This window comes from Amblyomma americanum, chromosome 6 (genome assembly GCF_052857255.1).
Source record: "Amblyomma americanum isolate KBUSLIRL-KWMA chromosome 6, ASM5285725v1, whole genome shotgun sequence".
NCBI lineage: Eukaryota > Metazoa > Arthropoda > Arachnida > Ixodida > Ixodidae > Amblyomma > Amblyomma americanum.
In genome coordinates this window covers 127,956,379-127,983,435 of record NC_135502.1, presented here as the reverse complement: position 1 = coordinate 127,983,435, position 27,057 = coordinate 127,956,379, and positions in this window count along the sequence as shown.

The following is a 27,057-nucleotide window of genomic DNA, read 5'->3' as shown; positions in this document are numbered from 1 at the left end:
AGAGTTGGGGAAGTCAATTTGCCATGACTAGAATTTCTCCTGCGCAGTTGTAAGGCAAGCCATTGAAACGGCACTTGGAGAACAAGGCCACTTCTAAACGCAACGCCGATTATTTCCTAAGGCAGTTTAACACTCTCACTCCCAGGCCCGTGTTGTACTCGCCATGGGACGTTGTACATCGCCGATGACGAATGACATTCTTCGAGCAGTTGTTGGTTCCAGAGTATGGGGCTCATGAATGTGTCCCTGTGTATAGCGCCATGGGACGTTGTACATCGCCGATGACGAATGACATTCTTCGAGCAGTTGTTGGTTCCAGAGTATGGGGCTCATGAATGTGTCCCTGTGTATAGAGTTGGGGAAGTCAATTTGCCATGACTAGAATTTCTCCTGCGCAGTTGTAAGGCAAGCCATTGAAACGGCACTTGGAGAACAAGGCCACTTCCAAACGCTACGCCGATTATTTCCTAAGGCAGTTTAACACTCTCACTCCCAGGCCCGTGTTGTACTCGTCATGGGACGTTGTACATCGCCAATGACGAATGACATTCTTCGAGCAGTAGTAGGTTACAGAGTATGGGGCTTATGAAAGCGTCCCTGTGTATTGAGTTGGGGAAGTCAATTTGCCATGACTAGAATATCTCCTGTGCAGTTGTAAGGCAAGCCATTGAAACGGCACTTGGAGAACAAGGCCACTTCTAAACGCAACGCTGATTATTTCCTAAGGCAGTTTAACACTCTCACTCCCAGGCCTGTGTTGTACTCGCCATCGGACGTTGTACATCGCCGATGACGAATGACATTCTTCGAGCAGTTGTAGGTTCCAGAGTATGGGGCTCATGAAAGCGTCCCTGTGTAGAGAGTTGGGGAAGTCAATTTGCCATGACTAGAATTTCTCCTGCGCAGTTGTAAGGCAAGCCATTGAAACGGCTCTTGGAGGACAAGGCCACTTCTAAACGCAACGCCGATTATTTCCTAACGCAGTTTAACACTCTCACTCCCAGGCCCGTGTTGTACTCGTCATGGGACGTTGTACATCGCCGATGACGAATGACATTCTTCGAGCAGTTTTAGGTTTCAGAGTATGGGGCTCATGAAAGCGTCCCTGTGTAGAGAGTTGGGGAAGTCTATTTGCCATGACTAGAATTTCTCCTGCGCAGTTGTAAGGCAAGCCATTGAAACGGCACTTGGAGAACAAGGCCACTTCTAAACGCAACGCCGATTATTTCCTAAGGCAGTTTAACACTCTCACTCCCAGGCCCGTGTTGTACTCGTCATGGGACGTTGTACATCGCCGATGACGAATGACATTCTTCGAGCAGTTGTAGTTTCCAGAGTATGGGGCTCATGAAAGCGTCCCTGTGTAGAGAGTTGGGGAAGTCAGTTTGCCATGACTAGAATTTCTCCTGCGCAGTTGTAAGGCAAGCCATTGAAACGGCACTTGGAGAACAAGGCCACTTCTAAACGCAACGCCGATTATTTCCTATGGCAGTTTAACACTCTCACTCCCAGGCCCGTGTTGTACTCGTCATGGGACGTTGTACATCGCCGATGACGAATGACATTCTTCGAGCAGTTGTAGTTTCCAGAGTGTGGGACTCATGAAAGCGTCCCTGTGTAGAGAGTTGGGGAAGTCAATATACCATGACTAGAATTTCTCCTGCGCAGTTGTAAGGCAAGCCATTGAAACGGCACTTGGAGAACAAGGCCACTTCTAAACGCAACGCCGATTATTTCCTAAGGCAGTTTAACACTCTCACTCCCAGGCCCGTGTTGTACACGTAATGGGACGTTGTACATCGCCGATGACGAATGACATTCTTCGAGCAGTTGTAGGTTCCAGAGTATGGGGCTCATGAAAGCGTCCCTGTGTAGAGAGTTGGGGAAGTCAATTTGCCATGACTAGAATTTCTCCTGCGCAGTTGTAAGGCAAGCCATTGAAACGGCACTTGGAGAACAAGGCCACTTCTAAACGCAACGCCGATTATTTCCTAAGGCAGTTTAACACTCTCACTCCCAGGCCCGTGTTGTACTCGCCATGGGACGTTGTACATCGCCGATGACGAATGACATTCTTCGAGCAGTTGTTGGTTCCAGAGTATGGGGCTCATGAATGTGTCCCTGTGTATAGAGTTGGGGAAGTCAATTTGCCATGACTAGAATTTCTCCTGCGCAGTTGTAAGGCAAGCCATTGAAACGGCACTTGGAGAACAAGGCCACTTTCAAACGCTACGCCGATTATTTCCTAAGGCAGTTTAACACTCTCACTCCCAGGCCCGTGTTGTACTCGTCATGGGACGTTGTACATCGCCAATGACGAATGACATTCTTCGAGCAGTTGTAGGTTACAGAGTATGGGGCTTATGAAAGCGTCCCTTTGTGTAGAGTTGGGGAAGTCAATTTGCCATGACTAGAATATCTCCTGTGCAGTTGTAAGGCAAGCCATTGAAACGGCACTTGGAGAACAAGGCCACTTCTAAACGCAACGCTGATTATTTCCTAAGGCAGTTTAACACTCTCACTCCCAGGCCCGTGTTGTACTCGCCATCGGACGTTGTACATCGCCGATGACGAATGACATTCTTCGAGCAGTTGTAGGTTCCAGAGTATGGGGCTCATGAAAGCGTCCCTGTGTAGAGAGTTGGGGAAGTCAATTTGCCATGACTAGAATTTCTCCTGCGCAGTTGTAAGGCAAGCCATTGAAACGGCACTCGGAGAACAAGGCCACTTCTAAACGCAACGCCGATTATTTCCTAAGGCAGTTTAACACTCTCACTCCCAGGCCCGTGTTGTACTCGTCATGGGACGTTGTACATCGCCGATGACGACTGACATTCTTCGAGCAGTTGTAGGTTCCAGAGTATGGGGCTTATGAAAGCGTCCCTGTGGAGAGAGTTAGGGAAGTCAATTTGCCATGACTAGAATTTCTCCTGCGCAGTTGTAAGGCAAGCCATTGAAACGGCACTTGGAGAACAAGGCCACTTCTAAACGCAACGCCGATTATTTCCTAAGGCAGTTTAACACTCTCACTCCCAGGCCCGTGTTGTACTCGCCATGGGACGTTGTACATCGCCGATGATGAATGACATTCTTCGAGCAGTTGTAGGTTCCAGAGTATGGGGCTCATGAAAGCGTCCCTGTGTAGAGAGTTGGGGAAGTCAATTTGCCATGACTAGAATTTCTCCTGCAGAGTTGTAATGCAGGCCATTGAAACGGCACTTGGAGAACAAGGCCACTTCTAAACGCAACGCCGATTATTTCCTAAGGCAGTTTAACACTCTCACTCCCAGGCCCGCGTTGTACTCGCCATGGGACGTTGTACATCGCCGATGACGAATGACATTCTTCGAGCAGTTGTAGGTTCCAGAGTATGGGGCTAATGAAAACGTCCCTGTGTTGAGATTTGGGGAGGTCAATTTGCCATGACTAGAATTTCTCCTGCGCAGTTGTAAGGCAAGCCTTTGAAACGGCACTTGGAGAACAAGGCCACTTCTAAACGCAACGCCGATTACTTCCTAAGGCAGTTTAACACTCTCACTCCCTGGCCCGTGTTGTACTCGTCATGGGACGTTGTACATCGCCGATGACGAATGACATTCTTCGAGCAGTTGTAGTTTCCAGAGTGTGGGGCTCATGAAAGCGTCCCTGTTTAAAGAGTTGGGGAAGTCAATTTGCCATGACTAGAATTTCTCCTGCGCAGTTGTAAGTCAAGCCATTGAAACGGCACTTGGAGAACAAGGCCACTTCTAAACGCAACGCCGATTATTTCCTAAGGCAGTTTAACACTCTCCCTCCCAGGCCCGTGTTGTACTCGTCATGGGACGTTGTACATCGCCGATGACAAATGACATTCTTCGAGCAGTTGTAGGTTCCAGAGTATGGGGCTCATGAAAGCGTCCCTGTGTAGAGAGTTGGGGAAGTCAATTTGCCATGACTAGAATTTCTCCTGCGCAGTTGTAAGGCAAGCCATTGAAACGGCACTTGGAGAACAAGGCCACTTCTAAACGCAACGCCGATTATTTCCTAAGGCAGTTTAACACTCTCACTCCCAGGCCCGTGTTGTACTCGCCATGGGACGTTGTACATCGCCGATGACGAATGACATTCTTCGAGCAGTTGTTGGTTCCAGAGTATGGGGCTCATGAATGTGTCCCTGTGTATAGAGTGGGGAAGTCAATTTGCCATGACTAGAATTTCTCCTGCGCAGTTGTAAGCAAGCCTTTGAAACGGCACTTGGAGAACAAGGCCACTTCTAAACGCAACGCCGATTATTTCCTAAGGCAGTTTAACACTCTAACCCCCAGGCCCGTGTTCTACTCGTCATGGGACGTTGTACATCGCCGATGACGAATGACATTCCTCGAGCTGTTGTAGGTTCCAGAGTATGGGGCTCATGAAAGCGTCCCTGTGTACAGAGTTGGGGAAGTCAATTTGCCATCACTAGAATTTCTCCCGCGCAGTTGTAAGGCAAGCCTTTGAAACGGCACTTGGAGAACAAGGCCACTTCTAAACGCAACGCCGATTATTTCCTAAGGCAGTTTAACACTCTCACTCCCAGGCCCGTGTTGTACTCGTCATGGGACGTTGTACATCGCCGATGACGAATGACATTCTTCGAGCAGTTGTAGGTTCCAGAGTATGGGGCTCATGAAAGCGTCCCTGTGTAGAGAGTTGGGGAAGTCAATTTGCCATGACTAGAATTTCTCCTGCAGAGTTGTAATGCAGGCCATTGAAACGGCACTTGGAGAACAAGGCCACTTCTAAACGCAACGCCGATTATTTCCTAAGGCAGTTTAACACTCTCACTCCCAGGCCCGCGTTGTACTCGCCATGGGACGTTGTACATCGCCGATGACGAATGACATTCTTCGAGCAGTTGTAGGTTCCAGAGTATGGGGCTAATGAAAGCGTCCCTGTGTTGAGATTTGGGGAGGTCAATTTGCCATGACTAGAATTTCTCCTGCGCAGTTGTAAGGCAAGCCTTTAAACGGCACTTGGAGAACAAGGCCACTTCTAAACGCAACGCCGATTACTTCCTAAGGCAGTTTAACACTCTCACTCCCTGGCCCGTGTTGTACTCGTCATGGGACGTTGTACATCGCCGATGACGAATGACATTCTTCGAGCAGTTGTAGTTTCCAGAGTGTGGGGCTCATGAAAGCGTCCCTGTTTAAAGAGTTGGGGAAGTCAATTTGCCATGACTAGAATTTCTCCTGCGCAGTTGTAAGTCAAGCCATTGAAACGGCACTTGGAGAACAAGGCCACTTCTAAACGCAACGCCGATTATTTCCTAAGGCAGTTTAACACTCTCCCTCCCAGGCCCGTGTTGTACTCGTCATGGGACGTTGTACATCGCCGATGACAAATGACATTCTTCGAGCAGTTGTAGGTTCCAGAGTATGGGGTTCATGAAAGCGTCCCTGTGTAGAGAGTTGGGGATGTCAATTTGCCATGACTAGAATTTATCCTGCGCAGTTGTAAGGCAAGCCATTGAAACGGCACTTGGAGAACAAGGCCACTTCTAAACGCAACGCCGATTATTTCCTAAGGCAGTTTAACACTCTCACTCCCAGGCCCGTGTTGTACTCGCCATGGGACGTTGTACATCGCCGATGACGAATGACATTCTTCGAGCAGTTGTTGGTTCCAGAGTATGGGGCTCATGAATGTGTCCCTGTGTATAGAGTGGGGAAGTCAATTTGCCATGACTAGAATTTCTCCTGCGCAGTTGTAAGCAAGCCTTTGAAACGGCACTTGGAGAACAAGGCCACTTCAAAACGCAACGCCGATTATTTCCTAAGGCAGTTTAACACTCTAACTCCCAGGCCCGTGTTCTACTCGTCATGGGACGTTGTACATCGCCGATGACGAATGACATTCCTCGAGCAGTTGTAGGTTCCAGAGTATGGGGCTCATGAAAGCGTCCCTGTGTACAGAGTTGGGGAAGTCAATTTGCCATCACTAGAATTTCTCCCGCGCAGTTGTAAGGCAAGCCTTTGAAACGGCACTTGGAGAACAAGGCCACTTCTAAACGCAACGCCGATTATTTCCTAAGGCAGTTTAACACTCTCACTCCCAGGCCCGTGTTGTACTCGTCATGGGACGTTGTACATCGCCGATGACGAATGACATTCTTCGAGCAGTTGTAGGTTCCAGAGTATGGGGCTCATGAAAGCGTCCCAGTGTAGAGAGTTGGGGAAGTCAATTTGCCATGACTAGAATTTCTCCTGCGCAGTTGTAAGGCAAGCCATTGAAACGGCACTTGGAGAACAAGGCCACTTCTAAACGCAACGCCGATTATTTCCTAAGGCAGTTAACACTCTCACTCCCAGGCCCGTGTTGTACTCGTCATGGGACGTTGCACATCTCCGATGACGAATGACATTCTTCGAGCAGTTGTAGGTTCCAGAGTATGGGGCTCATGAAAGCGTCCCTGTGTAGAGAGTTGGGGCAGTCAATTTGCCATGACTAGAATTTCTCCTGCGCAGTTGTAAGGCAAGCCATTGAAACGGCACTTGGAGAACAAGGCCACTTCTAAACGCAACGCCGATTATTTCCTAAGGCAGTTTAACACTCTCACTCCCAGGCCCGTGTTGTACTCGTCATGGGACGTTGTACATCGCCGATGACGAATGACATTCTTCGAGCAGTTGTAGTTTCCAGAGTATGGGGCTCATGAAAGCGTCCCTGTGTAGAGAGTTGGGGAAGTCAGTTTGCCATGACTAGAATTTCTCCTGCGCAGTTGTAAGGCAAGCCATTGAAACGGCACTTGGAGAACAAGGCCACTTCTAAACGCAACGCGGATTATTTCCTAAGGCAGTTTAACACTCTCACTCCCAGGCCCGTGTTGTACTCGTCATGGGACGTTGTACATCGCCGATTACGAATGACATTCTTCGAGCAGTTGTAATTTCCAGAGTATGGTGGTTATGAAAGCGTCCCTGTGTAGAGAGTAGGGGAAGTCAATTTGCCATGACTAGAATTTCTCCTGCGCAGTTGTAAGGCAAGCCATTGAACCGGCACTTGGAGAACAAGGCCACTTCTAAACGCAACGCCGATTATTTCCTAAGGCAGTTTAACACTCTCACTCCCAGGCCCGCGTTGTACTCGCCATGGGACGTTGTACATCGCCGATGACGAATGACATTCTTCGAGCAGTTGTAGGTTCCAGAGTATGGGGCTAATGAAAGCGTCCCTGTGTTGAGATTTGGGGAGGTATATTTGCCATGACTAGAATTTCTCCTGCGCAGTTGTAAGGCAAGCCTTTGAAACGGCACTTGGAGAACAAGGCCACTTCTAAACGCAACGCCGATTACTTCCTAAGGCAGTTTAACACTCTCACTCCCTGGCCCGTGTTGTACTCGTCATGGGACGTTGTACATCGCCGATGACGAATGACATTCTTCGAGCAGTTGTAGTTTCCAGAGTAGGGGGCTCATGAAAGCGTCCCTGTTTAAAGAGTTGGGGAAGTCAATTTGCCATGACTAGAATTTCTCCTGCGCAGTTGTAAGTCAAGCCATTGAAACGGCACTTGGAGAACAAGGCCACTTCTAAACGCAACGCCGATTATTTCCTAAGGCAGTTTAACACTCTCCCTCCCAGGCCCGTGTTGTACTCGTCATGGGACGTTGTACATCGCCGATGACAAATGACATTCTTCGAGCAGTTGTAGGTTCCAGAGTATGGGGCTCATGAAAGCGTCCCTGTGTAGAGAGTTGGGGAAGTCAATTTGCCATGACTAGAATTTCTCCTGCGCAGTTGTAAGGCAAGCCATTGAAACGGCACTTGGAGAACAAGGCCACTTCTAAACGCAACGCCGATTATTTCCTAAGGCAGTTTAACACTCTCACTCCCAGGCCCGTGTTGTACTCGCCATGGGACGTTGTACATCGCCGATGACGAATGACATTCTTCGAGCAGTTGTTGGTTCCAGAGTATGGGGCTCATGAATGTGTCCCTGTGTATAGAGTGGGGAAGTCAATTTGCCATGACTAGAATTTCTCCTGCGCAGTTGTAAGCAAGCCTTTGAAACGGCACTTGGAGAACAAGGCCACTTCTAAACGCAACGCCGATTATTTCCTAAGGCAGTTTAACACTCTCACTCCCAGGCCCGTGTTGTACTCGTCATGGGACGTTGTACATCGCCGATGACGAATGACATTCCTCGAGCAGTTGTAGGTTCCAGAGTATGGGGCTCATGAAAGCGTCCCTGTGTACAGAGTTGGGGAAGTCAATTTGCCATCACTAGAATTTCTCCCGCGCAGTTGTAAGGCAAGCCTTTGAAACGGCACTTGGAGAACAAGGCCACTTCTAAACGCAACGCCGATTATTTCCTAAGGCAGTTTAACACTCTCACTTCCAGGCCCGTGTTGTACTCGTCATGGGACGTTGTACATCGCCGATGACGAATGACATTCTTCGAGCAGTTGTAGGTTCCAAGTATGGGGCTCATGAAAATGTCCCTGTGTATAGAGTTGGGGAAGTCAATTTGCCATGACTAGAATATCTCCTGCGCAGTTGTAAGGCAAGCCATTGACGCGGCACTTGGAGAACAAGGCCACTTCTAAACGCAACGCTGATTATTTCCTAAGGCAGTTTAACACTCTCACTCCCAGGCCCGTGTTGTACTCGTCATGGGACGTTGTACATAGCCGATGACGAATGACATTCTTCGAGCAGTTGTAGGCTCCAGAGTATGGGGCTCATGAAAGCGTCCCTGTGTAGAGAGTTGGGGAAGTCAGTTTGCCATGACTAGAATTTCTCCTGCGCAGTTGTAAGGCAAGCCATTGAAACGGCACTTGGAGAACAAGGCCACTTCTAAACGCAACGCCGATTATTTCCTAAGGCAGTCTAACACTCTCACTCCCAGGCCCGTGTTGTACTCGTCATGGGACGTTGTACATAGCCGATGACGAATGACATTCTTCGAGCAGTTGTAGGCTCCAGAGTATGGGGCTCAAGAAAGCGTCCCTGTGTAGAGAGTTGGGGAAGTCAATTTGCCATGACTAGAATATCTCCTGCGCAGTTGTAAGGCAAGCCATTGACGCGGCACTTGGAGAACAAGGCCACTTCTAAACGCAACGCCGATTATTTCCTAAGGCAGTTTAACACTCTCACTTCCAGGCCCGTGTTGTACTCGTCATGGGACGTTGTACATCGCCGATGACGAATGACATTCTTCGAGCAGTTGTAGGCTCCAGAGTATGGGGCTCATGAAAGCGTCCCTGTGTAGAGAGTTGGGGAAGTCAGTTTGCCATGACTAGAATTTCTCCTGCGCAGTTGTAAGGCAAGCCATTGAAACGGCACTTGGAGAACAAGGCCACTTCTAAACGCAACGCCGATTATTTCCTAAGGCAGTCTAACACTCTCACTCCCAGGCCCGTGTTGTACTCGTCATGGGACGTTGTACATAGCCGATGACGAATGACATTCTTCGAGCAGTTGTAGGTTACAGAGTATGGGGCTTATGAAAGCGTCCCTGTGTAGAGAGTTGGGGAAGTCAATTTGCCATGACTTGAATTTCTCCTGCGCAGTTGTAAGGCAAGCCATTGAAACGGCACTTGGAGAACAAGGCCACTTCTAAACGCAACGCCGATTATTTCCTAAGGCAGTTTAACACTGTCACTCCGAGGCGCGTGTTGTACTCATCATGGGACGTTGTACATCGCCGACGACGAATGACATTCTTCGAGCAGTTGTAGGTTCCAGAGTATGGGGCTCAAGAAAGCGTCCCTGTGTAGAATGTTGGGGAAGTCAATTTGCCATGACTAGAATTTCTCCTGCGCAGTTGTAAGGCAAGCCATTGAAACGGCACTTGGAGAACAAGGCCACTTCTAAACGCAACGCCGATTATTTCCTAAGGCAGTTTAACACTCTCACTCCCAGGCCCGTGTTGTACTCGTCATGGGACGTTGTACATCGCCGATGACGAATGACATTCTTCGAGCAGTTGTAGTTTCCAGAGTGTGGGGCTCATGAAAGCGTCCCTGTGTAGAGAGTAAGGAAGTCAATTTGCCATGACTAGAATTTCTCCTGCGCAGTTGTAAGGCAAGCCATTGAAACGGCACTTGGAGAACAAGGCCACTTCTAAACGCAACGCCGATTATTTCCTAAGGCAGTTTAACACTCTCACTCCCAGGCCCGTGTTGTACACCTAATGGGACGTTGTACATCGCCGATGACGAATGACATTCTTCGAGCAGTTGTAGGTTCCAGAGTATGGGGCTCATGAAAGCGTCCCTGTGTAGAGAGTTGGGGAAGTCAATTTGCCATGACTAGAATTTCTCCTGCGCAGTTGTAAGGCAAGCCATTGAAACGGCACTTGGAGAACAAGGCCACTTCTAAACGCAACGCCGATTATTTCCTAAGGCAGTTTAACACTCTCACTCCCAGGCCCGTGTTGTACTCGCCATGGGACGTTGTACATCGCCGATGACGAATGACATTCTTCGAGCAGTTGTTGGTTCCAGAGTATGGGGCTCATGAATGTGTCCCTGTGTATAGCGCCATGGGACGTTGTACATCGCCGATGACGAATGACATTCTTCGAGCAGTTGTTGGTTCCAGAGTATGGGGCTCATGAATGTGTCCCTGTGTATAGAGTTGGGGAAGTCAATTTGCCATGACTAGAATTTCTCCTGCGCAGTTGTAAGGCAAGCCATTGAAACGGCACTTGGAGAACAAGGCCACTTCCAAACGCTACGCCGATTATTTCCTAAGGCAGTTTAACACTCTCACTCCCAGGCCCGTGTTGTACTCGTCATGGGACGTTGTACATCGCCAATGACGAATGACATTCTTCGAGCAGTAGTAGGTTACAGAGTATGGGGCTTATGAAATCGTCCCTGTGTATTGAGTTGGGGAAGTCAATTTGCCATGACTAGAATATCTCCTGTGCAGTTGTAAGGCAAGCCATTGAAACGGCACTTGGAGAACAAGGCCACTTCTAAACGCAACGCTGATTATTTCCTAAGGCAGTTTAACACTCTCACTCCCAGGCCTGTGTTGTACTCGCCATCGGACGTTGTACATCGCCGATGACGAATGACATTCTTCGAGCAGTTGTAGGTTCCAGAGTATGGGGCTCATGAAAGCGTCCCTGTGTAGAGAGTTGGGGAAGTCAATTTGCCATGACTAGAATTTCTCCTGCGCAGTTGTAAGGCAAGCCATTGAAACGGCTCTTGGAGGACAAGGCCACTTCTAAACGCAACGCCGATTATTTCCTAACGCAGTTTAACACTCTCACTCCCAGGCCCGTGTTGTACTCGTCATGGGACGTTGTACATCGCCGATGACGAATGACATTCTTCGAGCAGTTTTAGGTTTCAGAGTATGGGGCTCATGAAAGCGTCCCTGTGTAGAGAGTTGGGGAAGTCTATTTGCCATGACTAGAATTTCTCCTGCGCAGTTGTAAGGCAAGCCATTGAAACGGCACTTGGAGAACAAGGCCACTTCTAAACGCAACGCCGATTATTTCCTAAGGCAGTTTAACACTCTCACTCCCAGGCCCGTGTTGTACTCGTCATGGGACGTTGTACATCGCCGATGACGAATGACATTCTTCGAGCAGTTGTAGTTTCCAGAGTATGGGGCTCATGAAAGCGTCCCTGTGTAGAGAGTTGGGGAAGTCAGTTTGCCATGACTAGAATTTCTCCTGCGCAGTTGTAAGGCAAGCCATTGAAACGGCACTTGGAGAACAAGGCCACTTCTAAACGCAACGCCGATTATTTCCTATGGCAGTTTAACACTCTCACTCCCAGGCCCGTGTTGTACTCGTCATGGGACGTTGTACATCGCCGATGACGAATGACATTCTTCGAGCAGTTGTAGTTTCCAGAGTGTGGGACTCATGAAAGCGTCCCTGTGTAGAGAGTTGGGGAAGTCAATATACCATGACTAGAATTTCTCCTGCGCAGTTGTAAGGCAAGCCATTGAAACGGCACTTGGAGAACAAGGCCACTTCTAAACGCAACGCCGATTATTTCCTAAGGCAGTTTAACACTCTCACTCCCAGGCCCGTGTTGTACACGTAATGGGACGTTGTACATCGCCGATGACGAATGACATTCTTCGAGCAGTTGTAGGTTCCAGAGTATGGGGCTCATGAAAGCGTCCCTGTGTAGAGAGTTGGGGAAGTCAATTTGCCATGACTAGAATTTCTCCTGCGCAGTTGTAAGGCAAGCCATTGAAACGGCACTCGGAGAACAAGGCCACTTCTAAACGCAACGCCGATTATTTCCTAAGGCAGTTTAACACTCTCACTCCCAGGCCCGCGTTGTACTCGTCATGGGACGTTGTACATCGCCGATGACGACTGACATTCTTCGAGCAGTTGTAGGTTCCAGAGTATGGGGCTTATGAAAGCGTCCCTGTGGAGAGAGTTAGGGAAGTCAATTTGCCATGACTAGAATTTCTCCTGCGCAGTTGTAAGGCAAGCCATTGAAACGGCACTTGGAGAACAAGGCCACTTCTAAACGCAACGCCGATTATTTCCTAAGGCAGTTTAACACTCTCACTCCCAGGCCCGTGTTGTACTCGCCATGGGACGTTGTACATTGCCGATGACGAATGACATTCTTCGAGCAGTTGTTGGTTCCAGAGTATTGGGCTCATGAATGTGTCCCTGTGTATAAAGTGGGGAAGTCAATTTGCCATGACTAGAATTTCTCCTGCGCAGTTGTAAGCAAGCCTTTGAAACGGCACTTGGAGAACAAGGCCACTTCTAAACGCAACGCCGATTATTTCCTAAGGCAGTTTAACACTCTCACTCCCAGGCCCGTGTTGTACTCGTCATGGGACGTTGTACATCGCCGATGACGAATGACATTCTTCGAGCAGTTGTAGGTTCCAGAGTATGGGGCTCATGAAAGCGTCCCTGTGTAGAGAGTTGGGGAAGTCAATTTGCCATGACTAGAATTTCTCCTGCGCAGTTGTAAGGCAAGCCATTGAAACGGCACTTGGAGAACAAGGCCACTTCTAAACGCAACGCCGATTATTTCCTAAGGCAGTTTAACACTCTCACTCCCAGGCCCGTGTTTTACTCGTCATGGGACGTTGTACATCGCCGATGACGAATGAAATTCTTCGAGCAGTTGTAGTTTCCAGAGTATGGGGCTCATGAAAGCGTCCCTGTGTAGAGAGTTGGGGAAGTCAATTTGCCATGACTAAGATTTCTCCTGCGCAGTTGTAAGGCAAGCCATTGAAACGGCACTTGGAGAACAAGGCCACTTCTAAACGCAACGCCGATTATTTCCTAAGGCAGTTAACACTCTCACTCCCAGGCCCGTGTTGTACTCGTCATGGGACGTTGCACATCTCCGATGACGAATGACATTCTTCGAGCAGTTGTAGGTTCCAGAGTATAGGGCTCATGAAAGCGTCCCTGTGTAGAGAGTTGGGGCAGTCAATTTGCCATGACTAGAATTTCTCCTGCGCAGTTGTAAGGCAAGCCATTGAAACGGCACTTGGAGAACAAGGCCACTTCTAAACGCAACGCCGATTATTTCCTAAGGCAGTTTAACACTCTCACTCCCAGGCCCGTGTTGTACTCGTCATGGGACGTTGTACATCGCCGATGACGAATGACATTCTTCGAGCAGTTGTAGTTTCCAGAGTATGGGGCTCATGAAAGCGTCCCTGTGAAGAGAGTTGGGGAAGTCAATTTGCCATGACTAGAATTTCTCCTGCGCAGTTGTAAGGCAAGCCATTGAAACGGCACTTGGAGAACAAGGCCACTTCTAAACGCAACGCGGATTATTTCCTAAGGCAGTTTAACACTCTCACTCCCAGGCCCGTGTTGTACTCGTCATGGGACGTTGTACATCGCCGATTACGAATGACATTCTTCGAGCAGTTGTAGGTTCCAGAGTATGGTGCTTATGAAAGCGTCCCTGTGTAGAGAGTAGGGGAAGTCAATTTGCCATGACTAGAATTTCTCCTGCGCAGTTGTAAGGCAAGCCATTGAAACGGCACTTGGAGAACAAGGCCACTTCTAAACGCAACGCCGATTATTTCCTAAGGCAGTTTAACACTCTCACTCCCAGGCCTGCGTTGTACTCGCCATGGGACGTTGTACATCGCCGATGACGAATGACATTCTTCGAGCAGTTGTAGGTTCCAGAGTATGGGGCTAATGAAAGCGTCCCTGTGTTGAGATTTGGGGAGGTCAATTTGCCATGACTAGAATTTCTCCTGCGCAGTTGTAAGGCAAGCCTTTGAAACGGCACTTGGAGAACAAGGCCACTTCTAAACGCAACGCCGATTACTTCCTAAGGCAGTTTAACACTCTCACTCCCTGGCCCGTGTTGTACTCGTCATGGGACGTTGTACATCGCCGATGACGAATGACATTCTTCGAGCAGTTGTAGTTTCCAGAGTAGGGGGCTCATGAAAGCGTCCCTGTTTAAAGAGTTGGGGAAGTCAATTTGCCATGACTAGAATTTCTCCTGCGCAGTTGTAAGTCAAGCCATTGAAACGGCACTTGGAGAACAAGGCCACTTCTAAACGCAACGCCGATTATTTCCTAAGGCAGTTTAACACTCTCACTCCCAGGCCCGTGCTGTACTCGTCATGGGACGTTGTACGTCGCCGATGACGAATGACATTCTTCGAGCAGTTGTAGGTTCCAGAGTATGGGGCTCATGAAAGCGTCCCTGTGTAGAGAGTTGGGGAAGTCAATTTGCCATGACTAGAATTTCTCCTGCGCAGTTGTAAGGCAAGCCATTGAAACGGCACTTGGAGAACAAGGCCACTTCTAAACGGAACGCCGATTATTTCCTAAGGCAGTTTAACACTCTCACTCCCAGGCCCGTGTTTTACTCGTCATGGGACGTTGTACATCGCCGATGACGAATGACATTCTTCGAGCAGTTGTAGTTTCCAGAGTATGGGGCTTATGAAAGCGTCCCTGTGTAGAGAGTTGGGGAAGTCAATTTGCCATGACTAAGATTTCTCCTGCGCAGTTGTAAGGCAAGCCATTGAAACGGCACTTGGAGAACAAGGCCACTTCTAAACGCAACGCGAATTATTTCCTAAGGCATTTTAACACTCTCACTCCCAGGCCCGTGTTGTACTCGTCATGGGACGTTGTACATCGCCGATGACGAATGACATTCTTCGAGCAGTTGTAGGTTCCAGAGTATGGGGCTCATGAAAGCGTCCCTGTGTAGAGAGTTGGGGAAGTCAATTTGCCATGACTAGAATTTCTCCTGCGCAGTTGTAAGGCAAGCCATTGAAACGGCACTTGGAGAACAAGGCCACTTCTAAACGCAACGCCGATTATTTCCTAAGGCAGTTTAACACTCTCACTCCCAGTCCCGTGTTGTACTCGTCATGGGACGTTGTACATCGCCGATGACGAATGACATTCTTCGAGCAGTTGTAGGTTCCAGAGTATGGGGCTCATGAAAGCGTCCCTGTGTAGAGAGTTGGGGAAGTCAATTTGCCATGACTAGAATTTCTCCTGCGCAGTTGTAAGGCAAGCCATTGAAACCGCACTCGGAGAACAAGGCCACTTCTAAACGCAACGCCGATTATTTCCTAAGGCAGTTTAACACTCTCACTCCCAGGCCCGTGTTGTACTCGTCATGGGACGTTGTACATCACCGATGACGAATGACATTCTTCGAGAAGTTGTAGTTTCCAGAGTATGGGGCTCATGAAAGCGTCCCTGTTAGAGAGTTGGGGAAGTCAGTTTGCCATGACTAGAATTTCTCCTGCGCAGTTGTAAGGCAAGCCATTGAAACGGCTCTTGGAGAACAAGGCCACTTCTAAACGCAACGCCGATTATTTCCTAAGGCAGTTTAACACTCTCACTCCCAGACCCGTGTTGTACTGGTCATGGGACGTTGTACATCGCCGATGACGAATGACATTCTTCGAGCAGTTGTAGGTTCCAGAATATGGGGCTCATGAAAGCGTCCCTGTGTAGAGAGTTGGGGAAGTCAATTTGCCATGACTAGAATTTCTCCTGCGCAGTTGTAAGGCAAGCCATTGAAACGGCACTTGGAGAACAAGGCCACTTCTAAACGCAACGCCGATTATTTCCTAAGGCAGTTTAACACTCTCACTCCCAGGCCCGTGTTTTACTCGTCATGGGACGTTGTACATCGCCGATGACGAATGACATTCTTCGAGCAGTTGTAGTTTCCAGAGTATGGGGCTCATGAAAGCGTCCCTGCGTAGAGAGTTGGGGAAGTCAATTTGCCATGACTAGAATATCTCCTGTGCAGTTGTAAGGCAAGCCATTGAAACGGCACTTGGAGAACAAGGCCACTTCTAAACGCAACGCCGATTATTTCCTAAGGCAGTTTAACACTCTCACTCCCAGGCCCGTGTTGTACTCGCCATCGGACGTTGTACATCGCCGATGACGAATGACATTCTTCGAGCAGTTGTAGGTTCCAGAGTATGGGGCTCATGAAAGCGTCCCTGTGTAGAGAGTTGGGGAAGTCAATTTGCCATGACTAGAATTTCTGTTGCGCAGTTGTAAGGCAAGCCATTGAAACGGCTCTTGGAGAACAAGGCCACTTCTAAACGCAACCTCGATTATTTCCTAACGCAGTTTAACACTCTCACTCCCAGGCCCGTGTTGTACTCGTCATGGGACGTTGTACATCGCCGATGACGAATGACATTCTTCGAGCAGTTTTAGGTTTCAGAGTATGGGGCTCATGAAAGCGTCCCTGTGTAGAGAGTTGGGGAAGTCTATTTGCCATGACTAGAATTTCTCCTGCGCAGTTGTAAGGCAAGCCATTGAAACGGCACTTGGAGAACAAGGCCACTTCTAAACGCAACGCCGATTATTTCCTAAGGCAGTTTAACACTCTCACTCCCAGGCCCGTGTTGTACTCGTCATGGGACGTTGTACATCGCCGATGACGAATGACATTTTTCGAGCAGTTCTAGGTTCCAGAGTATGGGACTCATGAAAGCGTCCCTGTGTAGAGAGTTGGGGAAGTCAATTTGCCATGACTAGAATTTCTCCTGCGCAGTTGTAAGGCAAGCCATTGAAACGGCACTTGGAGAACAAGGCCACTTCTAAACGCAACGCCGATTATTTCCTAAGGCAGTTTAACACTCTCACTCCCAGGCCCGTGTTGTACACGTAATGGGACGTTGTACATCGCCGATGACGAATGACATTCTTCGAGCAGTTGTAGGTTCCAGAGTATGGGGCTCATGAAAGCGTCCCTGTGTAGAGAGTTGGGGAAGTCAATTTGCCATGACTAGAATTTCTCCTGCGCAGTTGTAAGGCAAGCCATTGAAACGGCACTTGGAGAACAAGGCCACTTCTAAACGCAACGCCGATTATTTCCTAAGGCAGTTTAACACTCTCACTCCCAGGCCCGGGTTGTACTCGCCATGGGACGTTGTACATCGCCGATGACGAATGACATTCTTCGAGCAGTTGTTGGTTCCAGAGTATGGGGCTCATGAATGTGTCCCTGTGTATAGAGTTGGGGAAGTCAATTTGCCATGACTAGAATTTCTCCTGCGCAGTTGTAAGGCAAGCCATTGAAACGGCACTTGGAGAACAAGGCCACTTCCAAACGCTACGCCGATTATTTCCTAAGGCAGTTTAACACTCTCACTCCCAGGCCCGTGTTGTACTCGTCATGGGACGTTGTACATCGCCAATGACGAATGACATTCTTCGAGCAGTTGTAGGTTACAGAGTATGGGGCTTATGAAAGCGTCCCTGTGTGTAGAGTTGGGGAAGTCAATTTGCCATGACTAGAATATCTCCTGTGCAGTTGTAAGGCAAGCCATTGAAACGGCACTTGGAGAACAAGGCCACTTCTAAACGCAACGCTGATTATTTCCTAAGGCAGTTTAACACTCTCACTCCCAGGCCCGTGTTGTACTCGCCATCGGACGTTGTACATCGCCGATGACGAATGACATTCTTCGAGCAGTTGTAGGTTCCAGAGTATGGGGCTCATGAAAGCGTCCCTGTGTAGAGAGTTGGGGAAGTCAATTTGCCATGACTAGAATTTCTCCTGCGCAGTTGTAAGGCAAGCCATTGAAACGGCTCTTGGAGAACAAGGCCACTTCTAAACGCAACGCCGATTATTTGCTAACGCAGTTTAACACTCTCACTCCCAGGCCCGTGTTGTACTCGTCATGGGACGTTGTACATCGCCGATGACGAATGACATTCTTCGAGCAGTTTTAGGTTTCAGAGTATGGGGCTCATGAAAGCGTCCCTGTGTAGAGAGTTGGGGAAGTCTATTTGCCATGACTAGAATTTCTCCTGCGCAGTTGTAAGGCAAGCCATTGAAACGGCACTTGGAGAACAAGGCCACTTCTAAACGCAACGCCGATTATTTCCTAAGGCAGTTTAACACTCTCACTCCCAGGCCCGTGTTGTACTCGTCATGGGACGTTGTACATCGCCGATGACGAATGATATTTTCCGAGCAGTTCTAGGTTCCACAGTATGGGGCTCATGAAAGCGTCCCTGTGTAGAGAGTTGGGGAAGTCAATTTGCCATGACTAGAATTTCTCCTGCGCAGTTGTAAGGCAAGCCATTGAAACGGCACTTGGAGAACAAGGCCACTTCTAAACGCAACGCCGATTATTTCCTAAGGCAGTTTAACACTCTCACTCCCAGTCCCGTGTTGTACTCGTCATGGGACGTTGTACATCGCCGATGACGAATGACATTCTTCGAGCAGTTGTAGGTTCCAGAGTATGGGGCTCAAGAAAGCGTCCCTGTGTAGAGAGTTGGGGAAGTCAATTTGCCATGACTAGAATTTCTCCTGCGCAGTTGTAAGGCAAGCCATTGAAACGGCACTCGGTGAACAAGGCCACTTCTAAACGCAACGCCGATTATTTCCTAAGGCAGTTTAACACTCTCACTCCCAGGCCCGTGTTGTACTCGTCATGGGACGTTGTACATCACCGATGACGAATGACATTCTTCGAGCAGTTGTAGTTTCCAGAGTATGGGGCTCATGAAAGCGTCCCTGTGTAGAGAGTTGGGGAAGTCAGTTTGCCATGACTAGAATTTCTCCTGCGCAGTTGTAAGGCAAGCCATTGAAACGGCTCTTGGAGAACAAGGCCACTTCTAAACGCAACGCCGATTATTTCCTAAGGCAGTTTAACACTCTCACTCCCAGGCCCGTGCTGTACTCGTCATGGGACGTTGTACGTCGCCGATGACGAATGACATTCTTCGAGCAGTTGTAGGTTCCAGAGTATGGGGCTCATGAAAGCGTCCCTGTGTAGAGAGTTGGGGAAGTCAATTTGCCATGACTAGAATTTCTCCTGCGCAGTTGTAAGGCAAGCCATTGAAACGGCACTTGGAGAACAAGGCCACTTCTAAACGGAACGCCGATTATTTCCTAAGGCAGTTTAACACTCTCACTCCCAGGCCCGTGTTTTACTCGTCATGGGACGTTGTACATCGCCGATGACGAATGACATTCTTCGAGCAGTTGTAGTTTCCAGAGTATGGGGCTTATGAAAGCGTCCCTGTGTAGAGAGTTGGGGAAGTCAATTTGCCATGACTAAGATTTCTCCTGCGCAGTTGTAAGGCAAGCCATTGAAACGGCACTTGGAGAACAAGGCCACTTCTAAACGCAACGCGAATTATTTCCTAAGGCATTTTAACACTCTCACTCCCAGGCCCGTGTTGTACTCGTCATGGGACGTTGTACATCGCCGATGACGAATGACATTCTTCGAGCAGTTGTAGGTTCCAGAGTATGGGGCTCATGAAAGCGTCCCTGTGTAGAGAGTTGGGGAAGTCAATTTGCCATGACTAGAATTTCTCCTGCGCAGTTGTAAGGCAAGCCATTGAAACGGCACTTGGAGAACAAGGCCACTTCTAAACGCAACGGCGATTATTTCCTAAGGCAGTTTAACACTCTCACTCCCAGTCCCGTGTTGTACTCGTCATGGGACGTTGTACATCGCCGATGACGAATGACATTCTTCGAGCAGTTGTAGGTTCCAGAGTATGGGGCTCATGAAAGCGTCCCTGTGTAGAGAGTTGGGGAAGTCAATTTGCCATGACTAGAATTTCTCCTGCGCAGTTGTAAGGCAAGCCATTGAAACCGCACTCGGAGAACAAGGCCACTTCTAAACGCAACGCCGATTATTTCCTAAGGCAGTTTAACACTCTCACTCCCAGGCCCGTGTTGTACTCGTCATGGGACGTTGTACATCACCGATGACGAATGACATTCTTCGAGCAGTTGTAGTTTCCAGAGTATGGGGCTCATGAAAGCGTCCCTGTTAGAGAGTTGGGGAAGTCAGTTTGCCATGACTAGAATTTCTCCTGCGCAGTTGTAAGGCAAGCCATTGAAACGGCTCTTGGAGAACAAGGCCACTTCTAAACGCAACGCCGATTATTTCCTAAGGCAGTTTAACACTCTCACTCCCAGGCCCGTGTTGTACTGGTCATGGGACGTTGTACATCGCCGATGACGAATGACATTCTTCGAGCAGTTGTAGGTTCCAGAGTATGGGGCTCATGAAAGCGTCCCTGTGTAGAGAGTTGGGGAAGTCAATTTGCCATGACTAGAATTTCTCCTGCGCAGTTGTAAGGCAAGCCATTGAAACGGCACTTGGAGAACAAGGCCACTTCTAAACGCAACGCCGATTATTTCCTAAGGCAGTTTAACACTCTCACTCCCAGGCCCGTGTTTTACTCGTCATGGGACGTTGTACATCGCCGATGACGAATGACATTCTTCGAGCAGTTGTAGTTTCCAGAGTATGGGGCTCATGAAAGCGTCCCTGCGTAGAGAGTTGGGGAAGTCAATTTGCCATGACTAGAATATCTCCTGTGCAGTTGTAAGGCAAGCCATTGAAACGGCACTTGGAGAACAAGGCCACTTCTAAACGCAACGCCGATTATTTCCTAAGGCAGTTTAACACTCTCACTCCCAGGCCCGTGTTGTACTCGCCATCGGACGTTGTACATCGCCGATGACGAATGACATTCTTCGAGCAGTTGTAGGTTCCAGAGTATGGGGCTCATGAAAGCGTCCCTGTGTAGAGAGTTGGGGAAGTCAATTTGCCATGACTAGAATTTCTCCTGCGCAGTTGTAAGGCAAGCCATTGAAACGGCTCTTGGAGAACAAGGCCACTTCTAAACGCAACCTCGATTATTTCCTAACGCAGTTTAACACTCTCACTCCCAGGCCCGTGTTGTACTCGTCATGGGACGTTGTACATCGCCGATGACGAATGACATTCTTCGAGCAGTTTTAGGTTTCAGAGTATGGGGCTCATGAAAGCGTCCCTGTGTAGAGAGTTGGGGAAGTCTATTTGCCATGACTAGAATTTCTCCTGCGCAGTTGTAAGGCAAGCCATTGAAACGGCACTTGGAGAACAAGGCCACTTCTAAACGCAACGCCGATTATTTCCTAAGGCAGTTTAACACTCTCACTCCCAGGCCCGTGTTGTACTCGTCATGGGACGTTGTACATCGCCGATGACGAATGACATTTTTCGAGCAGTTCTAGGTTCCACAGTATGGGGCTCGTGAAAGCGTCCCTGTGTAAAGAGTTGGGGAAGTCAATTTGCCATGACTAGAATTTCTCCTGCGCAGTTGTAAGGCAAGCCATTGAAACGGCACTTGGAGAACAAGGCCACTTCTAAACGCAACGCCGATTATTTCCTAAGGCAGTTTAACACTCTCACTCCCAGTCCCGTGTTGTACTCGTCATGGGACGTTGTACATCGCCCATGACGAATGACATTCTTCGAGCAGTTGTAGGTTCCAGAGTATGGGGCTCAAGAAAGCGTCCCTGTGTAGAGAGTTGGGGAAGTCAATTTGCCATGACTAGAATTTCTCCTGCGCAGTTGTAAGTCAAGCTATTGAAACGGCACTCGGAGAACAAGGCCACTTCTAAACGCAACGCCGATTATTTCCTAAGGCAGTTTAACACTCTCACTCCCAGGCCCGTGTTGTACTCGTCATGGGACGTTGAACATCACCGATGACGAATGACATTCTTCGAGCATTTGTAGTTTCCAGAGTATGGGGCTCATGAAAGCGTCCCTGTGTAGAGAGTTGGGGAAGTCAGTTTGCCATGACTAGAATTTCTCCTGCGCAGTTGTAAGGCAAGCCATTGAAACGGCTCTTGGAGAACAAGGCCACTTCTAAACGCAACGCCGATTATTTCCTAAGGCAGTTTAACACCCTCACTCCCAGGCCCGTGCTGTACTCGTCATGTGACGTTGTACGTCGCCGATGACGAATGACATTCTTCGAGCAGTTGTAGTTTCCAGAGTATGGGGCTCATGAAAGCGTCCCTGTGTACAGAGTTGGGGAAGTCAATTTGCCATGACTAGAATTTCTCCTGCGCAGTTGTAAGGCAAGCCATTGAAACGGCACTTGGAGAACAAGGCCACTTCTAAACGCAACGCCGATTATTTCCTAAGGCAGTTTAACACTCTCACTCCCAGGCCCGTGTTGTACTCGTCATGGGACGTTGTACATCGCCGATGACGAATGACATTGTTCGAGCAGTTGTAGGTTCCAGAGTATGGGGCTCATGAAAGCGTCCCTGTGTAGAGAGTTGGGGAAGTCAATTTGCCATGACTAGAATTTCTCCTGCGCAGTTGTAAGGCAAGCCATTGAAACGGCACTTGGAGAACAAGGCCACTTCTAAACGCAACGCCGATTATTTCCTAAGGCAGTTTAACACTCTCACTCCCAGGCCCGTGTTTTACTCGTCATGGGACGTTGTACATCGCCGATGACGAATGACATTCTTCGAGCAGTTGTAGTTTCCAGAGTATGGGGCTTATGAAAGCGTCCCTGTGTAGAGAGTTGGGGAAGTCAATTTGCCATGACTAAGATTTCTCCTGCGCAGTTGTAAGGCAAGCCATTGAAATGGCACTTGGAGAACAAGGCCACTTCTAAACGCAACGCGAATTATTTCCTAAGGCATTTTAACACTCTCACTCCCAGGCCCGTGTTGTACTCGTCATGGGACGTTGTACATCGCCGATGACGAATGACATTCTTCGAGCAGTTGTAGGTTCCAGAGTATGGGGCTCATGAAAGCGTCCCGGTGTAGAGAGTTGGGGAAGTCAATTTGCCATGACTAGAATTTCTCCTGCGCAGTTGTAAGGCAAGCCATTGAAACGGCACTTGGAGAACAAGGCCACTTCTAAACGCAACGCCGATTATTTCCTAAGGCAGTTCAACACTCTCACTCCCAGTCCCGTGTTGTACTCCTCATGGGACGTTGTACATCGCCGATGACGAATGACATTCTTCGAGCAGTTGTAGGTTCCAGAGTATGGGGCTCATGAAAGCGTCCCTGTGTAGAGAGTTGGGGAAGTCAATTTGCCATGACTAGAATTTCTCCTGCGCAGTTGTAAGGCAAGCCATTGAAACCGCACTCGGAGAACAAGGCCACTTCTAAACGCAACGCCGATTATTTCCTAAGGCAGTTTAACACTCTCACTCCCAGGCCCGTGTTGTACTCGTCATGGGACGTTGTACATCACCGATGACGAATGACATTCTTCGAGCAGTTGTAGTTTCCAGAGTATGGGGCTCATGAAAGCGTCCCTGTGTAGAGAGTTGGGGAAGTCAGTTTGGCATGACTAGAATTTCTCCTGCGCAGTTGTAAGGCAAGCCATTGAAACGGCTCTTGGAGAACAAGGCCACTTCTAAACGCAACGCCGATTATTTCCTAAGGCAGTTTAACACTCTCACTCCCAGGCCCGTGTTGTACTGGTCATGGGACGTTGTACATCACCGATGACGAATGACATTCTTCGAGCAGTTGTAGGTTCCAGAGTATGGGGCTCATGAAAGCGTCCCTGTGTAGAGAGTTGGGGAGGTCAATTTGCCATGACTAGAATTTCTCCTGCGCAGTTGTAAGGCAAGCCTTTGAAACGGCGCTTGGAGAACAAGCCACTTCTAAACGCAACGCCGATTATTTCTTAAGGCAGTTTAACACTCTCACTCCCATGCCCGTGTTGTACTCGCCATCGCACGTAGTACATCGCCGATGACGAATGACATTCTTCGAGCAGTTGTAGGTTCCAGAGTATGGGGCTCATGAAAGCGTCCCTGTGTAGAGAGTTGGGGAAGTCAATTTGCCATGACTAGAATTTCTCCTGCGCAGTTGTAAGGCAAGCCATTGAAACGGCACTTGGAGAACAAGGCCACTTCTAAACGCAACGCCGATTATTTCCTAAGGCAGTTTAACACTCTCACTCCCAGGCCCGTGTTGTACTCGCCATGGGACGTTGTACATCGCCGATGATGAATGACATTCTTCGAGCAGTGGTAGATTCCAGAGTATGGGGCTCATGAAAGCGTCCCTGTGTAGAGAGTTGGGGAAGTCAATTTGCCATGATTAGAATTTCTCCTGCAGAGTTGTAACGCAAGCCTTTGAAACGGCACTTGGAGAACAAGGCCACTTCTAAACAAAACGCCGATTATTTCCTAAGGCAGTTTAACACTCTCACTCCAAGGCCCGTGTTGTACTCGCCATGGGACGTTGTACATCGCCGATGACGAATGACATTCTTCGAGCAGTTGTAGGTTCCAGAGTATGGGGCTCATGAAAGCGTCCCTGTGTAGAGAGTTGGGGAGGTCAATTTGCCATGACTAGAATTTCTCCTGCGCAGTTGTAAGGCAAGCCTTTGAAACGGCGCTTGGAGAACAAGCCACTTCTAAACGCAACGCCGATTATTTCTTAAGGCGGTTTAACACTCTCACTCCCATGCCCGTGTTGTACTCGCCATCGCACGTAGTACATCGCCGATGACGAATGACATTCTTCGAGCAGTTGTAGGTTCCAGAGTATGGGGCTCATGAAAGCGTCCCTGTGTAGAGAGTTGGGGAAGTCAATTTGCCATGACTAGAATTTCTCCTGCGCAGTTGTAAGGCAAGCCATTGAAACGGCACTTGGAGAACAAGGCCACTTCTAAACGCAACGCCGATTATTTCCTAAGGCAGTTTAACACTCTCTCTCCCAGGCCCGTGTTGTACTCGTCAGGGGACTTTGTGCATCGCCGATTACGAATGACATTCTTCGAGCAGTTGTAGGTTCCAGAGTATGGGGCTTATGAAAGCGTCCCTGTGTAGAGAGTAGGGGAAGTCAATTTGCCATGACTAGAATTTCTCCTGCGCAGTTCTAAGGCAAGCCTTTGAAACGGCACTTGGAGAACAAGGCCACTTCTAAACGCAACGCCGATTAATTCCTAAGGCAGTTTAACACTCTCTCTCCCAGGCCCGTGTTGTACTCGTCATGGGACGTTGTACGTCGCCGATGACGAATGACATTCTTCGAGCAGTTGTAGGTTCCAAGTATGGGGCTCATGAAAGCGTCCCTGTGTAGAAAGTTGGGGAAGTCAATTTGCCATGACTAGAATTTCTCCTGCGCAGTTGTAAGGCAAGCCATTGAAACGGCACTTGGAGAACAAGGCCACTTCTGCACGCAACGCCGATTATTTCCTAAGGCATTTTAACACTCTCACTCCCAGGCCCGTGTTTTACTCGGCATGGGACGTTGTACATCGCCGATGACGAATGACATTCTTCGAGCAGTTGTAGGTTCCAGAGTATGGGGCTTATGAAAGCGTCCCTGCGCAGAGAGTTGGGGAAGTCAATTTGCCATGACTAGAATTTCTCCTGCGCAGTTGTAAGGCAAGCCATTGAAACGGCACTTGGAGAACAAGGCCAATTCTAAACGCAACGCCGATTATTTCCTAAGGCAGTTTAACACTCTCACTCCCAGGCCCGTGTTGTACTCGTCATGGGACGTTGTACATCGCCGATGACGAATGACATTCTTCGAGCAGTTGCAGTTTCCAGAGTATGGGGCTCATGAAAGCGTCCCTGTGTAGAGAGTTGGGGAAGTCAATTTGCCATGACTAGAATTTCTACTGCGCAGTTGTAAGGCAAGCCATTGATACGGCACTTGGAGAACAAGGCCACTTCTAAACGCAACGCCGATTATTTCCTAAGGCAGTTTAACACTCTCACTACCAGGCCCATGTTGTACTCGTCATGGGACGTTGTACATCGCCGATGACGAATGACATTCTTCGAGCAGTTGTAGTTTCCAGAGCATGGGGCTCATGAAAGCGTCCCTGTGTAGAGAGTTGGGGAGGTCAATTTGCCATGACAAGAATTTCTCCTGCGCAGTTGTAAGGCAAGCCATTAAAACGGCACTTGGAGAACAAGGCCACTTCTAAACAAAACGCCGATTATTTCCTAAGGCAGTTTAACACTCTCACTCCCAGGCCCGTGTTGTACTCGCCATGGGACGTTGTACATCGCCGATGACGAATGACATTCTTCGAGCAGTTGTAGGTTCCAGAGTATGGGGCTCATGAAAGCGTCCCTGTGTAGAGAGTTGGGGAGGTCAATTTGCCATGACTAGAATTTCTCCTGCGCAGTTGTAAGGCAAGCCTTTTAAACGGCGCTTGGAGAACAAGCCACTTCTAAACGCAACGCCGATTATTTCCTAAGGCAGTTGAACACTCACTCCCAGGCCCGTGTTGTACTCGTCATGGGACGTTGTACATCGCCGATGACGAATGACATTCTTTGAGCAGCTGTAAGTTCCAGAGTATGGGGCTCATGAAAGCGTCCCTGTGTAGAGAGTTGGGGAAGTCAATTTGCCATGACTAGAATTTCTCCTGCGCAGTTGTAAGGCAAGCCATTGAAACGGCACTTGGAGAACAAGGCCACTTCAAAACGCAACGCCGATTATTTCCTAAGGCAGTTTAACACTCTCACTCCCAGGCCCGTGTTGTACTCGTCATGGGACGTTGTACATCGCCGATGACGAATGACATTTGTCGAGCAGTTTTAGGTTCCACAGTATGGGGCTCATGAAAGCGTCCCTGTGTAGAGAGTTGGGGAAGTCAATTTGCCATGACTAGAATTTCTCCTGCGCAGTTGTAACGCAAGCCATTGAAACGGCACTTGGAGAACAGGGCCACTTCTAAACGCAACGCCGATTATTTCCTAAGGCAGTTTAACACTCTCACTCCCAGGCCCGTGTTGTACTCGCCATGGGACGTTGTACATCGCCGATGACGAATGATATTCTTCGAGCAGTTGTA